At 31.7% G+C, this 17508-nt stretch overlaps 1 protein-coding gene and 1 long non-coding RNA gene across 17 annotated transcripts in view; one reads left to right on the plus strand and one right to left on the minus strand.

The window, feature by feature from the left end:
• The window catches only part of LOC107073888 (bromodomain adjacent to zinc finger domain protein 2B), a 154112-nt gene continuing 136604 nt past the window's right edge, over positions 1 to 17508 (plus strand). For 4 of the 16 annotated variants that reach the window (XM_015334742.2, XM_015334736.2, XM_015334731.2 and 1 more), the window contains exon 1: positions 5 to 2170. The gene's annotated coding sequence lies outside the window, so the exon portion shown is untranslated. Of the gene's footprint in view, positions 2171 to 10542; positions 10728 to 17508 lie in introns of all 16 variants that reach the window. The other 12 variants (XM_015334729.2, XM_015334740.2, XM_015334732.2 and 9 more) reach the window with 7 other exon arrangements.
• LOC149033002 (uncharacterized) lies at positions 2178 to 10536 on the minus strand. Its single transcript, XR_016176147.1, has 3 exons — positions 10392 to 10536; positions 7041 to 7096; positions 2178 to 5786 (listed from the first exon to the last, which is right to left on the minus strand). It is a non-coding gene; the product is annotated as an uncharacterized LOC149033002 (long non-coding RNA).

The raw sequence follows: 17508 nt of genomic DNA on the forward strand, positions 1-17508 counted from the left end.
CGTATTGCTCGTAGTGTCCGCTTAGGTGGCGCAGTAGTCAGGTTTTGCGGCGCCACCGGTTTCATTCCGCCATCGGCGCCCGCGACGTACGGACGTGTGTGTCAAGACTGAGAGAAACAGAAAGAGAAAGAAAAAGAAAGAGAGACAGAGAGACGCGTTACTACGCTCTCAAGAAGAGAGAGAAAGAGAGAAAGAGATAGAGATAGTTAGATGGATAGATAGAAAGAAAAAGAAAAAAAAGGTAGATAAAGAAAAACGGAAAATAGACAGATATAATTTCGTGTGGTTTTAAACGGACATCGTCGTTGTCATCGTCATCGTCATTGCGTACTGTGCGTGTTATCCTTTCTTCTTCATTCCTCCTTTTAATAAAATTTAACATTCTTTTTAAAAAAAAAAACAAGAAGAGAATTTAAATGAAATCGCGTGAGAACAAACGTAAACGCTTGAAAAAAATTAATTCGGGAAACGGTAAAAGACAACAAGGTGCTAGTGGCGGATAGTGAGAAAAATTATTCGGTGTTTTTATTGCGATTTCTAGAAAAAAAAATAAGTAAAAGTAGAACAAAAATAAACGGACATAGATAAGTAAATAGATAAGTAGAGATTAGGAATGAGAAGGATCGACGACAACGTAAAATAATATCGCTTGTAATTTTTCTTTTTGGTTGACGATCAACCAAACGTACATACGTACGTACAAACGTAACAAACGTAACGAACGAGTTAATGGTGTCGAAGCGTTGTTCGTGTTCTTCTGGTGGTGGTAGTGCTTTCGTTGGTGCTAGTAGTAATAGCAATAGTACCTAGTTGATAGCAACAACAACAGCAGCAGCAGCTGCATCGGCGGCGGCAGTAGTAGTGTAGTAGTAGTAATAGTAGCAGTAATACTAGTAATAGTAATAGTAATACTAGTAATAATAGTTGTATTATTACATAGTAGTGGTGGATGATACAATAATAACGCGCTCTGATTCCGAGTGTAAACAACTAGTGCGGACAAAGAAGAAAGAAAACAAATTTAAAGAGAAAGAAAGAAGGAAAGAGAGAGAGAAAGAAAATAAAAGAAAAGAAGAAGAGAGAAAGATATATTTAAAAAATTAAATCTTTCTCTTTTAAAAAACGATTATTAAAGGGAAGCAAGCATAAAGATAGCAAAACGAAGAACAAGAGTAATAACAATAATAATAACAATAATAATAATACTAATAAGAATAAGAAGTAGAGAAGAAGGAACGAAAAAGGAAGGTACTCAGAGTGTACGATTAGCACGGCATCGGCTCTGGTGGCGGTTGCTGCTGCGACGGTTGTATCCCCTCTCCCCTCCTTCCTTACCGTTCGCGGTCTCTCTCTCTCTCTCCCCTTTCCCCCTTTTCGTAGTTCTCTCTTCTACTTCTCCTCTCCTCTCCACTCCTCTCCTCGACGTTCTCCGCGACGACCGTTCGTATCCTCCTCGGAACGACGCCACCGTCGAGACGCGTCGTGCCGGGGCTCGACTATTCGCGCGAGGGGATACCGACAGAGAAAGAAAGATAGATAGACGGATAGAAAGAGTGAGTTGTTAGTGAGACGAAGATAGAGAAAGACGTATAGCTTGCCTGCTTGTGTCTCGTAAGAAGAAATAGAGGAGGAGCAGGAGGTGGAGGAGGAGTTGGAGGTAGTGGTGCAGGAAGAAGAGGAAGAGGAGGAGGAACATCAGCAGCAGCGACAGCATCAGCATCAGCAGTAGCAGCAGCAATAGTAGTAGTAGTAGTAACGGCAATAACGTTATCTGAAAGAAAAAGAAAATTAGAAGAGGTGGATCAAAGAAAAGGTAGAATAGTGTGAGTGAGATAGATTGATAGATAAAACGAAAGAAAGATAGAAAACGTGTGGTGTCTCTCTACCTGCGTCCCTTTCTCACAAAAGTGCGACTTCGGAGGCCTTGCTCCGATCTCCTAAGCATCGAACAACCAAGCACAAGAAGCAAGTAGCGAACGAACGAACGTACGAAGGAAGGAAGGAACGAACGAACGAACAAACGACCAAGTAGTCAGGAGAAGAAGGTGGAGGAGGAGGAAGAGAAGGAGGTGACCAGGCCTCTCGCCGCGTCGTCGTCGTCGTCTTCGTCTTCGTCTTCGTCTTCGTCTTCGTTGTCGACCAACGACGCGGGATATTTCCTTTTGGTTAGGTAAGCGAGACAACAATATAAATGGCTCGAGTCAGTACCACGCAGAGGAAAAGAGAGAAAGAGAATGAGAGAGAGAGAGAATATTAGCGAGAACGTACGAACGCTTCGGCGCGAACCGATTCGCGCGCGACTTACTTCTCTTCTTTCCTTCCCTCCTCCTTCCTTCCCCCTTTTCCTCCTGCTGTCCCCCTTATCTTCCTTCCACCATCTTCCTCCTCCTCCTCCTCCTTCTTCTTTTTCTTTTTCTTCTCCTTCCGTCCTTCTGCGACATTTTTCCGAGAACTCGTTGCCCGTCGTATCCCCCGTCCACATCTACGTCCTCTTCTTCCTCCTCCTCCTCCTCCTCCTCCTCCTTCTTATCGTCGTCGTCGTCGTCGTCGTCGTCGTCGTCGTGGCTCGATCGATGGCCCTTTTTTTCGGAGCTCGCACGTACCAAACCTTCCACTGTATTTCTGTCTTTATCTTTCTTTCCCCTCTCCCTACCTTTCTCTCTATCTCTTTCTCTTTCTATGTCTGGCTACCTTTCGGTCTTTTCCTCTACAACTTGGCTCTGTGTCTCTTTATCTTTATCTTCATATACTTGTGGTTTTTCTCAATGTGGGTCGTACGCATATTTGAAATACGCGCCAAATTATTAGCGAATCTTATTTTCTTCTAACTAGTGTCTTTTGTTTTGGCGCCAGTTTTCTATATTGTTCGAACTTGAAAATACGTATTTTAATCTTGTCAAGGCCTTTTCTCTATTATATATATATATATATATCGTGTTTTAATTTTATGGGACAAGTGCGTTTTTACGGTGATTATATTTTTTTTTTAATTCGGAATACATTTTATAATTCTAATATAATTCTCATTTCTTTTTTTTCTTGTCATAATACAATTTAAATATAAAAAGTTGTCATTCTTTATCACTAACCTTAAGGTCTCTCAATCAATCTTAAGATTAATAATTCGATTCCGCAAAGAAATCAATTATTTAAATTTTAACTACATTTTTTAAAGTAGTAAATTATGTTTTAGTTTTCTCTTTATTCATTTAATATTAAATTAAACGACAAAAATGTATATTTTCATTATCGGAGTTAAATATTCAATACCGAGGAGGTCACGTGTATTTAAATTCTGATTAAATTTTTCAACTATTAAATCATATTTTAGTTTTTGTTTAATCATCTTTTAAGTGAAATTAAAGAATAAAAAATGTTTTCGTATTGAGGTAAAAAAATACTGCAACCTTGAAGAAACATTTAAGATAGAAAAAGTCATCAACGATTAAGATTAAATGTATGTTATTTTTTTTAATAGATTAACTCACGCGCACACGTATATTTATTGACGAAATTATTTATGCATAGTAGGCAGAGATAAAAGATAGTGACCGATAACAGTTTGTTCTCTTTTCTAACTCGTGTAAGAGAACGTTGTCGTTAAAATTTCTCTCTTGGGAAAGAAGACTTGGAATAATCGTAAAACGAATGTTTCCTTTCTTGATGAAAATAGGATCAACTTTTATAAGGACGATTAGTATCCTAAAGTGAAACACTTCTCTTGTTGTTGTTAACTTTTCAGAATACAATTTAGAGATCGATAGAAATTTATCAGTGATATCTGTTTTTTAAATATTTTTTTTATTGCATCGAATATGTTTTATTTTATATTTTTATGGAATTTTATTTACTTCGTTAACAATCCTGCGTGTTTTATTAAACTTGTACACGCGTACGTACATGCGTTACATGCTGTTACTTTTGTATATATGTATATACAGTGTACGTGTGAGTGAGTTTCGTTTATGTGTATTACGTGTATATGTGCTACCTAGAGTATATTTTTTTTTTATATCGTGTATTCATGTGTGCGTGTTTTCTTGCTAAGAGACAAGGTTAATGAACGTTGACTACTTGTTTTTTTTTTATTTTTATTTTTATTTTTATTTCTATTCTTTCTTTTCGAATTTTTTCCTCAAATACGTTTGGTTTTTTAGATTGCCTTTCGTTACGACTTTCGATTCGTTCGATTTATATTTTAGACACGCTTTTACTGTGTAAAAGTAAGACAGGATAAGACAAGATGTCGAATTGTACAGTCAAGTTTTAAACTTCTGCGAGATCTCTGTTGTTAAATAAAAAGAATATTATGCGAATCGTATGTGTTTCTTTTTTCGTACGTGTATAGGTACATTTGATACACACGTTGGTTCAAAATGTGATTTAGAAAAATGAATTATTTGAAAATGTATTTAGAAAAATGAATTTAAACGGATGAATAGTTTATGTAAATAAATTTATCACTAGAAAAGGGCTTGCTTAAATAAAAAAAAAAAAAATAATCAGATCACATAAAACAGGTCAATTTAGTATTTATCTAAAGATAAACGATGCGATTTATATTGCAAAAAGAATTTAATATCAATAAATGGATAATTTAAATGCAGAACAAATGTTGAAAATAAAAATTGCAAAAATAATATCAATTCCCTTGGAAAAAGTATCTCTTTGTCTTTGTCTTTGTAATAGTCTACTTAGTCGTTTGGTTTGGTTTGATTTAATGCAAGGCCTTCGTCGTTCGTTGTTGGGTTGCCGTGACGGTGTCAGCCATGACGGTGTGGTGTTCGTCTCTGGCGATTAGTCACGTTTCGATTTCGTAAGAGGCATCGATCGTCGTGCACGCTGCGTGCTTTGAAAACGCATCGAACGTTCTCTTCTCGACTCTAACGTAAGATAAGCAAGAGCTTACCCTTCTACTCTAACAACGATTGTTATCTAAATTCAAATTCGTATATTCCTTTGAAAGAGGGGAAAGAAAGATAAAAATAGAAAGATAGAATATAATCTTTATTGGCAAATAGTTATTTTAATCGATCAAAGTTCAATGCTTCATTTTTTTCGAATTTAATGTACTTCTATTTTACTCGCTAAACAAATATGTACTCAATTGATTATCAAATTTGTTTAGTTAATTTTTTTTTACAATTAGAATTAGAGAAAAACGATAAATGAGTAAACAATTTTTATTTACGTTTTGATATAAATTATATGACACATTATCTGTTATATTATAAAACTATATAAACTAAACTATACTATGTATAAATAATATATATAAACTAATGCTTATACTATATATAAACTAACCATAACTATATAAAACTATATCTGTTATATAAAAAACTATATAATCAAAGTTATAAAATTATATTAAAATTAAGACGTAATAAAAATACTATGAAAAAAAGGGAAAAGAAATCATACACCTACTCGGATTGTGCCTAATCAATATATGACCTTTTATATGACTAAGCTTTCACTAATTGTAAGACTATCTTGTTTGATACTAATCGATAAGTTAGCTTTGAAATAAAAAGCAATGAATCTTTTTCAAATATAAGAAAATTACTATTGGTTAAAGGAAACATTTAGATTATGGGAAAAAAAAGATTAATAATAATAATAAAAATGCAAAGAAGAAGAAAAGAAGAAGATGAATCGTTTGTGAAGGTGCTTCAGCAAGAAACGTAGGCGTTAAGGTTCTCCCAATGCGTTATCGTGACCCTCTTCTTTCTCTCTTGTTCTTTATAAACGCCCTCGCATCTAGCATACGTCGATAAACGAGACTGAAAGAAAGTGGGGGGAATAAGAAATCTGAAAGAAATTGTCTTTCTCGTATTCTGAGGATATTTCCTAGATGATAATACGTACTAACATATTTTTGATATGCTACAACTATTTCTTTTATTTTTATTACCATTCTGTGTATGTGTGAGAATTTTTTTTTAATTTACAATTAATACAATAATTTTTAAACTGACACCGTAATAAAAGAATATTAATTTTTATTCTTATGACGATTAAACATAGATAATTTTTTTTTTCATATATTTATCTATTTAATTTTAATTTTTTTTCGATTATGATAATTTTATTCCCACAAAATGTTTTATATTAGAATTGTTATACTGATTGGTTAATTTAGCGACATTCTTTTTCTTCATTTGTTTTTGAATACTCGCAGAACGATGTAACGTCTTTCGTCTATTCTCTCTTTCATTTTCTTTCTCTCTCTTTCTTTCTTATAGTGATTTAGGTCGTTAACGGTAAATCGTCGTGGAAGGTTCGCGCTCGCGAAATCGAAGAAGACTCCCGTTACATTACTCGCGATTTAACCGTTTTATCTAGTCCGACACATTGTTGTAACAATTCTAATTGTTTTCTTGTCATGAAATTACCTTGATCAATGACACTTTCAAATATTTTTTCAAAATGAATTAACAGAAGCTTCAGTCTATGTGAAATTTCTGAATCAATTTAATGAATTGTTCATTTTTATTCAAAGATTAGTATTTGTTGATTCTAAATAATATAAATTCTTTTGTAATCATACACAAAATTTGTCTTGTAAAGGATTAAATTTTGAATCTGATTTTATCTTACTCTAATCACTTACTCTGATCATTTACTCTGATAATTTTCTCTGATCATTTACTCTGATTATTTACTTTGATCATTTTGAGAACATGTTGTATGATACAATAAATTATTTAAATACTTTTAATATCTAAAACATATTGAAGAATTAAATTACAATTTAATTTTATTTTATTTTTATTAATATTCATGATTAATTAATTGTCAAACTAAAAAACACGAACGATGAGTTAAAAAACGAAGTATGAAACTCAATTGTAATTCTATGGAGTGAAAACTTTCGTATATGAAATACTTATTATATATATATATATATATGTATGTATATGTAATGTTCACAACTCTGAACGTTAATTTCTTCTCTCATTCTCTCTTTCTTACTATCTCATCGTTACGTAAATCACATAATAACGAAATGTTAAAGTGAGAAAAACGTGGTTCACCTGGGCTGTTTCTTTAAGCTGTGAACGAACGGATCCTCCTTTCCTTCCCTCACTCACTGAAAAACGTATTTTCTCTTCTTTATTTTTCCTCTCGTTTTCTGAACATACACACACATACGCACACAGAACACACATGCGTATATAACCCACCCTCCTCAATCCACAAATGCATTCATACTTACATTCAAACGTACATAAATTCACAAATACATGCATAAAGTATGCATTCATACATATATAGGATAAGTAAATGCATATAACACACACACACACACAATATATATATATATATATATATATATATATATATATATTATAGAAAAATTCATACATCATGCATTCAAACGTACTTACGTACTAAAATACGTATTTATGTATGATATATAGGATGTAACACAATAGTAATACAACGGCAGATGCAATGGTAAGTGTGAAACAGAGTGCACCAGTAACAACACACTCATGTTGGAACTTGCGAGAGTAAGCAAGCTCGACGTGTGCAAAGTAGTAGCTTTTATTCGTATAATCCGACCTTCCATTTATCTGGAACCTTGTCTTCTTTCCTCTTTGACGTTTGGTCTATTGGTTTGAGAAACACATACATACAAGCATGTATAAGTTTATAAGTGTGGGTAAAACAACATGAGAAGTTAGAAAAAATGCAACGATTACGAAAAGAATGCGTAATCGGATACATTGACGTTACTCGACACGTTGTTCAATAATTACTCGACGATTTCTCCTGTACGAATAATATTAATAGAGAAAGATAGAGAGTGTGTGTGTGCGTGAGAAAGAGAGAGAAAGAAAAAGAAATATACCGAGCGATTACGTTCTACATATTTCAAAATGGAAGGAAGGTAGTAGCTAAAAGCGTGCGGTAAATACGAGAAACAGTAAGACTCAGCTAAAAGATGATTTCCTCTTTATTTTTCCCTTTATTAGTCTCACTAATCGCGTCTTATCTATTTATCTATCTATCTATTGTCATGCACGAAGTTACGAAGGAATAAGATTAAATGCATGTAAGTGTACAATAGTACATTATGTTATAATAGTACACAAACACTGCTACTATGCATCGTTGAAAGAAGAAAACGATGATATGCGTGTCATAGTTTGTCTCGATTGCATAATCAATGATTTTAATAAATAAATAAATTATAATAAAAAAAATATAATAAATAATAAAAGATACGAGGTTTACAAGAAATTATTTTTTGTTTTTGTTTAAACGCATTTATTTGCTTTAAAATCAAAATAAAAAAAATAATAAATTTGTAAACTACGATTACATGTTTATTAAAAAGATATAAAATATCAATCAGTTCTCGTAGACAAATTGTTGTTATACAAAATTATTTTCTTTATAACAAAAATCTCAAAGAACGATAAATAAATAATTGTCAAGCATTTAAAAGTTTTCCTTTAAAAAATATCAAATTAATATTATCAAATATTGTTTCAATTTTGATTTGATTTTATCAAATATATTAAAATTACAAATTTTCAAAGTTTTGTCTTATTTTTTGTTTAATATGATTAGATTTTCGTAATACCATTTGATATATCATTGGAAGAAAATTTACGATTACGGTTCGAATAATTTGGGATTTACATCATTTTATAAATCATATTTCTTTTTCCGTCATTCTCATTGTATTTCTCTTGTAATATATCGACGTTACTATTATTGATATTATCGAGTAGCTTCGTTATCATCCTTCCCTTATCCGGTTTACACGCTTTAATGACCGTCTAAATGGCGATTAACGAGTAGTCGACAGAGAATATAAAGCTTTGCGTGCAACAAAGATTTCCTATTGGCTCGTGCGTGACCTTTCGTCATCTCTTTTTCTCTCTCTTACTCTCTGTGTTTCTTTCATTTACTTTTGTTTTCTTATAAATAAATTTGTTCCACGTGTTTTATATTTAAATGTCTTTCTTTTTCTGACAACTTTATTTCTTAAAGAAAAAAAAATAAAAAAAATTAATAATAATAAATATAATTTTAACGATGGTGACGATGGAGATGATGATGATGATAAAAAAAAATACACAAAAAAAATAATAAACAAGAAAGAAAAAATATTTCATCATTATCGAATGAAGATCGTTTGGTTGCATTTCATACGCAAATGCGTTTCGTCCGGTAAAAGGATCTCGAAAGATTCGTGCTTTTTGTACTACGAATGAATGAACGAACGAACGAACGAACGAACGAACGAACGAACGAACGAACGAACGAATGAACGAATGAACGAACGAACATTCGTTTGGTATTAACGAAATTAAAGTTCTTCTCTGCGACCGACAAATCTCTTTGAACTACCCCGTTCCGTCGTATTTAGCGCGCTCTATAAATTCGTGAAAGGGAATTCTTGGAAGGACGCATTAGTTGCTGCCTCGCATTCGAACCAATCTGCATCGTCTACTACATATTATATATAGTATTCCCATAATTCTATGGGAAAAGGATTTAACAATCTTATTAACTTGTTATTACATCAATGATAGAATAAAATTGAACAAAATCTTTTCTTTTTCTTTTTTTTTTGTTTTACTAAAATTCCAGTACTCAATATTTATTTATTTATTTATTTATTTATTTATTATTTTTCTTTTATAAAAAAAAATATATATATATATATATAAAGGGAAAAAAATAGTTCATTAAATAGGAAAAAGAAGTACCGTTCTTTTGTTAACATATGAATTTTTCTATGAACTATCTTATTATCGTTGACAATAATATTTTATAGGAGGTGAGGGAAAAGAATTCAACCCTTTTTATTTGATACGTTAAAAACATCGATGATTGAACAGTATCGAATAAAATGTCTTCTTACTAAAACTGAAACCGACAGAAACAAAAAAAAAGAACATTTTCCTTTCTGATCGAATTAAACAAAAATTTGAATTAATAAAAATCCTTCACACTTTCCATTGCACTCCTTTCAAAGATACATCATTTACAACATACACCCGTACACACACACAAATACACATCTTAATATTTTCTTCTAAAAAATTAGTCTAATCGAACAGTGGTGTGATCATCAGATAAATGAAATAAAACTATTACAAGCATTGTCAAGGAAAACCTCGAAAATGTTGTTCTTAGCAACTAAAAACCCAACATTCGTATATCGAATCAAGCACACAGAACAACCAACGTTGATTCGGGCTCGTAAATTTCAAAAAAAGAAGAAGAAGAAGAAGTCGAAGAAGCAAGCAGGCAAGCAAGAAAGAAAGAAAGAAAGCAACTTGAGCCCAACAACACAACGAGTCGATCGGCGCGTTTCGTAGGCAGGAAAGATCGCGTTCTCTGGTGGCCCGTCTGCCCCTCACCTCTTGCTCATTCCTTGTCCCACCTCCTCCAGGTATTGCTTGGTCTTTCTCTTTCTTTCTTTCTCTCTCTCTCTCTCTCTCTCTCTCTCTCTCTTGTTCGGCAGCCGGACGATTTTCAGCCGCTTATTACGAGGCTTCGCGTTCTCCTCAGGCTCGGTCACGCAAGCAGCACATCGTGGGACTCGGCACAGCTCTCCGCAAACTCGTTTGGCAAAAGGGAAGAAGAAGAAGAAGAAGAAGAAGAAGGAGGAATAAGAAGAAGAAAGAAAGAAGGAAGGAAAGAACGAACGAACGTACGTACGAACGTACGAAGGACCAACCAAACGACCAAAGCAAGTAAGCCGACGTGTCCTCGTCGCGTTTTCGATGGAAATCGATCGTCCTCTTCCTCCACTTCCACCTCCTCCTACTACTACTACTCCATGTCGTTATCGTCATTGTCGTTGGTTATTCGTCAGTATCTTTTACTCGTATTTGTGTTCAGAAAGAGAGAGATAGATAGAGAGAGAGAGAGAGAGAGAGAGAAATGAGGATAGGGGGTGGTGGGAGGAGGTAGGGAGGTAGTAGAAACGCGTGGGTTTTGTATAGTTGCACATAGGAGAACGGCAACGTTACGTGCTCACTCGACCTTTTCCAACGCTTACCAGGGCAAAAAGGGCCCTCCTCTCTCTCTCTCTCTCTCTTTCTGTCTTCATACTTCTTTCTATCTTTTTCTCTTTCATTTTCTAGAGGGGCGAGTTCCCGAAATAATCGTGCGTATCGATCCCTTACCGAGGCGTACGGGGGTTGAATTTATTCTCGTGCACACGGGAAAGAGAGAAGTAGGGATGGTTTAGAGAACGAGGGAGGTGGGGATGGGGATGGGGGTGCTGGTGGATGGTAGTAGTAGTGGTGGTACTGCTGGTGGTGGTGGTGGTGGTAGTGGTGGTGCTAGTGCTTGCTAGTGCTAGTGGTTAGGTGAGAGAAAGAGAGAGAGAGAGAGAGAGAGAGAGAGAGAGAGAGAGAGAGATGGATTCGCAAGAGGGGGGAGAAAGAGACAGATAGACAGATAGAAAGAGAGGGAAAGATCTGCTCGACTCGTTCGTTACTCGATCGCACCAACTTCCAAACGAAGGCCGAAGGGTGGAAGGAGAATGGCGGCGGACGGTAACCTCCCCCTCCTCAACCTTTTTCTTTACCTCCTACTTCTTCTTTTTCTTATTCTTCTTATTCTTCTTTACTACATCCTACCTCTTTTTCGTATCGTCGTTACTTTTTTAAGGATAGGTACTTTTAAAGAGATTTTACAGTATCGTCGATTACGCCGAATATGATTTATGGTTCTTTCTTTCTTTTTTTCTTCTTTTTTTGGAAATACAAAACTGTTGGATATAACGCGATGGATTTTTGATTTGAATTTTTTTTTTCGTTTTGTTTTTGTTTCAGATAATTTAGTTTTCATAGTAAATGTGAAAGTGATCACTCAAGTTTTTTACATTTTTATTTTTTGTTGGGATAGTTGTACACTTTTTTTCTGAAGAGATGATTATTTAATTTCATTTAAAAACTATGTAATAAGATGGATATTTATTTTTTATTTCATAGAAAATTTCATGATATATGCATCGTTATTAACAAAGTGACCACCAGTAGGTTTTTAATTGGAAGTATTAAAATTCCGTGCATTCAGTGTTCTTTTCTTTCTTCGTTTGAATTAACGATTGGCTTGATTATGAATATTGTTTTAATTATTATTTGTATTGATGATTTATTTGATATCGTTTGTATTCGTATTCATTGTAAAAACAAATTAATTTTGATTTAATCATTATTTTTATTATACAAATTGGCAAATATATGATTTTTCTTTTTTCCTATTATTATTAATATTTTTTTTTTCTTTTTTTTTTATATTGTGAAAACGAATGAACAATATTTTTCTAAAAATTTTTGTATTTTTCCATTTTCTTTTTTTTTATTGCGAAAACGAATGAACATTATTTTTCTAAAATTTTTTGTATTATACTTTTTTTAAACAACGTATTAATACTCGGATGATTAAATCTTTTGAAAATGTTAGAAAAAATAATTGTAAAAAAAAAAGATATATATAGTATATTAATATTATTATTGATAATACGATAAAGATAATGATAACACTAAGTAATTATTAAGAGAGAAAAATAGAAACTTAAGTAAAACAAGTGTGAGAGAAAGAGAGAAATTCAAGTACCGTTGAAAAATTGCGAGAAGAGTTTGAAGAAAGAGGGCAATGGACGGTCGAAGGGCCACTTCCGGTGAGCGTGAAGAGGGTACACGAACCTTTCTGTACCTTGTACCTACTATTTTACTTCTCTCTCTTTCTTTCTTTCTCCGTTTCTTTCTGTCTTCTTTTTTGTTTTGTATTATTTGTTTTCTTCCTCATTCTATCGTTCGTTTTTTTACTCCACAAATATTTTTTTTATCCATCCAGATCAAATTAATTATTATTAATAAAAAAAGTTTTGTTAATCGTCTTTTTCACGTTCAAAGTATTTTAATTTTAATTTTTTTTTTCTATATTTCGATTTATTTATCGATATAAATCTCTTGATAACTTAAATTAAAAAATTGTTTTTAATTTCCAAGCGCATATTCGACTATTTAATGTCAGCTGTATCAGTAAAGTTAATGAGATCCTCTAAAGTTTTCGATTATAGTCAACAAAAAAAAAATAAAAAGAAAAGAAAGAAGAAACAAATTCACATTATCTTGTATTTTATTTCTTTTTTTGTTTTGTTTTAAATCAAAAGTCTTATCTCTATCGATAAGAGTAAAACATTTTTGTAGTACACGTGTTTCCAACACAAGAATAATCAATGACATAAATAAATAAATAAATAAAAAAATAAAATATTTACACAAAACAAAAGCAAATTAAAAAATGTGTGTTTATGCATGTGCATGTGAGTTGAATCGTCATCACGACGATTAAACACCAGTTCGTTATTAACCTTGTCAAACGTATCACCTTGTTAGTAATATTTACGAGATATATATTGATGACGGATATTATGGTGGCACATAATAAATAGGACTCGTACACAAAATTTCCTATCCCCCAAATAATTATAATATATATATAAACAAGAATCTTTAGAATGTTGTTTAATATTTAATTAAAAAACATCATTAATATAAAACGGTATTAATAATGTTTTAATTAAAAATTAACTATTTTAAAATTTACGTCCAGCAAAGCAAGCTAGAAAATAATTTTCGTTATCATTTTTAAAAATATATATGAAAATATAAAAAATAGTTCTAACCTTGCATTATAATTATAGTTATTTTATTTTTATTCTTTATTAATAACAGATATATATTATATATTATATATTAACATATTATTATTATTATACATTATATATAATGTCACTAATATTATTATTGTTATATATTCTATATTATATAATATTATTTATTATATAATATTTTTTATTTATATTAATATTATATATATTAAAATATAATATTAAATTATTTAAATATAATTATTATTAATATATAAATTTATTAAAGTATATAATTTATATTATTATTGTTACTATATATAATTAATATAATATATAAATTATATTAATATATTGTTAATATATAATATTATATATTGTTATTATATATTTTAAATTATTATACAATATAATATAATAAATTATATATATATTTAATTTTATATTATTTTGTTTTATTTTAATTTCACTCCAAGATATAATATTTTGTATTAATTGATATTAAATCATATTAAACAAGTAACAATTTATTTAATATGATTATTTCTATAAGATTAATTACCAACATAAAATTATTGCATTTAAATGAAACGTATGATGGTAATATATAAATAAAAAAAAATACGTAGATCGAAAAATATGACTATCGATAAATTATAAGAATTTATATTTAAAGTTATAATGAATCGATGAAACTCTTAAGTATTGGAAGTTTTTATCTTAAAGATTCTTAGTATTGTCGAACCATAATGACTATAAAATTCGTTGGCATACGTTTGTCTCTCTGTATCTTTAGGAGAATATGGTCGTGTAGGATAAAATAAAATAATTCGTTGGCTTATCTCGATCGGGTAGTATTTGTCTGTCTGTCTGTCTCTCTGTCTTGTCCGTTAAAAAAGAGTAAAAGAGAGAAGGAAACTTGACTTTCTCTCTTCGTCTTATTTGGAAAAGAGATATTTGCGGATGATAATGGGTGAGCGTGAATTATCGAGACGAGATAACACGTCGGAGTTGTAAGGAATGATCTCGAATAAAGTAAGAAGAGAAAAAAGAAAAAGAGAATGTTTCTCCTGTAGATGCTTAAGAAGTGCAACGAAGACAAATATAGAGAATTAAAGAAAGACATAAAGATAAGATAAACCGAAAAATATAATCGTATACATTAAAAAAATGAATACTATTTTGATTGTGAGTAAAAAGTTTCCTTCTTATTTGTTTACAAAATTAAAATAAGTTTTTACAAGTAAATAAATCGTCTTGTATTTTTTTATCATCGAGTTTTCTTCAAAAATTATTTTTTAAAACCATTTTATCCTCGGTGTTAAGTTATTCTTTTTGTCAATATAATCACTGGGTATGTAAGCTCTTCTATAATTTTTGTTCATGATTTCAATGACTTTTTCAATCATAGAATGATGCATTTTATAATCAGACATTCAAATTTTTACATTAAAAATCTTCTTGCCAAAGTTACAACTTTTTTTTGTCAAAATTACTTTGTGTTATGTCAGCTTTCGAATAGACGTAATTATTTTCAGATAAGATTTAATATTACTAGAAATTATGTTTCTCTCTTAAAGTTAATTATCAAGAATTATATTCGAATAGTTAATTTAAAATGAACTCCGTTAAATCGGCCTAATCATCATTATCACAGTTAAGAATAAAATGAAACAGCAAGATTTCTTCTTATCTATTATAACATCTCGATACCATTAGATACGATTAAGTTTACGTATGAGAATGATTATTGAAACGTTAATTAAAAGAACCCATATCAATAATACAAATACGATTTAATCTTGGAAATTACTTATTTATATGTATATCTCTCGAATATATGCGAATTTATTATTAAAGGATCGTTGCTAATGTCTTAACGATGCCGTTTAACTCGAATTTAGATAGATAGATAGATAGATAAATAGATAGAAATGTCTTATGAAATTATTTTTTTCCCTTATCTAATATGTTATCACCTTTAGGTTAGTAGGAGAATTTGATCGAGTTTTAAACTTCAGCCTTTTTTTGATTCTTGTTTCTTTTTTTTAAATGTTTATTCCTATATATAATACAATATGCGTGATATTAAAGTATTTGAAACGATTGTATTCAATGATAATAATTTGAATGATATTATTCCAGAGACAGCTCTTAATTAGAACAGTGAGTAATTAATACCTACTTACCGACCGTGACCTACTTGATTGATTTTCGAATTACTCGACATGTCACTTTTTTTTAGAATGTTCCGAGAATTCAACGTTATATTCAACAAATAATTCAATTATCACGTATTCTCAAAAACAAATAATTATATATATATATATATTTATACGTTTTATATCATTTTCATTCAATATTTGCTTCGATATAATATTATGTTAAGAAATTAATAACGAATAATACACTTAAATTATAGAAACACAAAATAAATCAATACTGACCACTAACGAATAATCTAAATACATGTATCCTACACACACACAAATATATAAACCAGTTCATCATATATTTCATTCCAACCAAATTTTCATTTGCACGAGCTAAAATTTGTTTTCATATTGTATACGGGTGATATAAAGTGAAACAAGTATATGAAACAAAAATAAAAAACGTGTATGTGAAAATTGTCCAAGAAAAATAAAAATAAATAGAAAGAAAGAGAAAGAAGAGAGAAAAAAATGAGTTAAACACGAAATGTTGAAATTCGGTTGAACCTAAAAGGAACGATTATACTTTGGCATGATGCGTACGGACTCGTACGTTGTTTTCTTTCTCTTTCCAATAGCTTGGCCACATCAACGACAGCAACGGCAGCAGCAACCAACCTACTCCTCCACCTCTTCCCTCCTCCCTCCTCCCTCTTCCCTCTTCCCTCCTCCCTCCTCCCTCTTCCCTCTTCCCGTTTACCTTCTCTTCTCTTCCCTTGTACCTTTCCTCGTCGTGTTCGTCCACCTCTTCCAACCATTTCTCAGGCTTACCTGCTCGCACGCGATTCTATATAAGAGGGACGGCTGGGTAACGCCTAAGGTGCCTTCTCAAACTCTCGTTTGATACGACCGAGTGTTCGTTCCTTCGTTCGTTCCTGAAAGACCTTTATATGTGTGTTTGTAAAACGTTCGTATACGTATACGTATACTCACACGACTGACTCTCACGGGGTTGGTTTTTTTTTCTTTTTTTTTTCTTTTATGTGTTGTGTTCGTGCGGCAAAGAAAAAGAGAAAGAAAATGATACCCCGTGGACGACGACGACGCATCCTCGCGCGTGTGCGTCGCGACGACGACGTCGACGGGTGTTTCTGGTTAGTTGGTTGGCTGGTTGTTTGGTTGGTTGGTTGGTTGGTTGCTTGGTTGACTGGTTGACTGGTTTGCTGGATGACCTTCTTATTCTTTTTATTTCTCTTTTCCTCTCCTCGCCACTTCATCTTCGTCTTTATTTCTTTCTTTCTTTCTTTCTTTCTTTCTTTCTTTCTTTCTACAGTTGCCTTCGAAAAACAGATCAAGAACAGGAGTAGTAGAGTGAGATTTGCTGAGGATCGTAAGATACGAACGTTGGAATGAAACGTCGAATGAAAAACGAGAAGACGAGTTGCAGTTTCTGTTCCTTTTTTTCTTTTTTCTTCTTCTTCTTCGTTTTTTTTTTAACTGGCTATACTCTCAGGATAAATAGAATTTTAAGTTCCATCTAGAGTTGGAATTAAGTGATATACGTTTGCTCGTTAATTTTCTTTGTATTTGTTATTATTGTTTTATTTTTTTTTTATTTTTAAATTGTAAGTCTATCTTCTGTCGATTCATATTTTTAATGTTTTATATTTATAATAATAATGATCTTGAAATTATTGAAACAAAAATAGTTAA

Source organism: Polistes dominula, unplaced genomic scaffold, assembly GCF_049000335.1.
Source record: "Polistes dominula isolate Pdom_NZ unplaced genomic scaffold, Pdom_raw_medaka contig_31, whole genome shotgun sequence".
Lineage (NCBI taxonomy): Eukaryota > Metazoa > Arthropoda > Insecta > Hymenoptera > Vespidae > Polistes > Polistes dominula.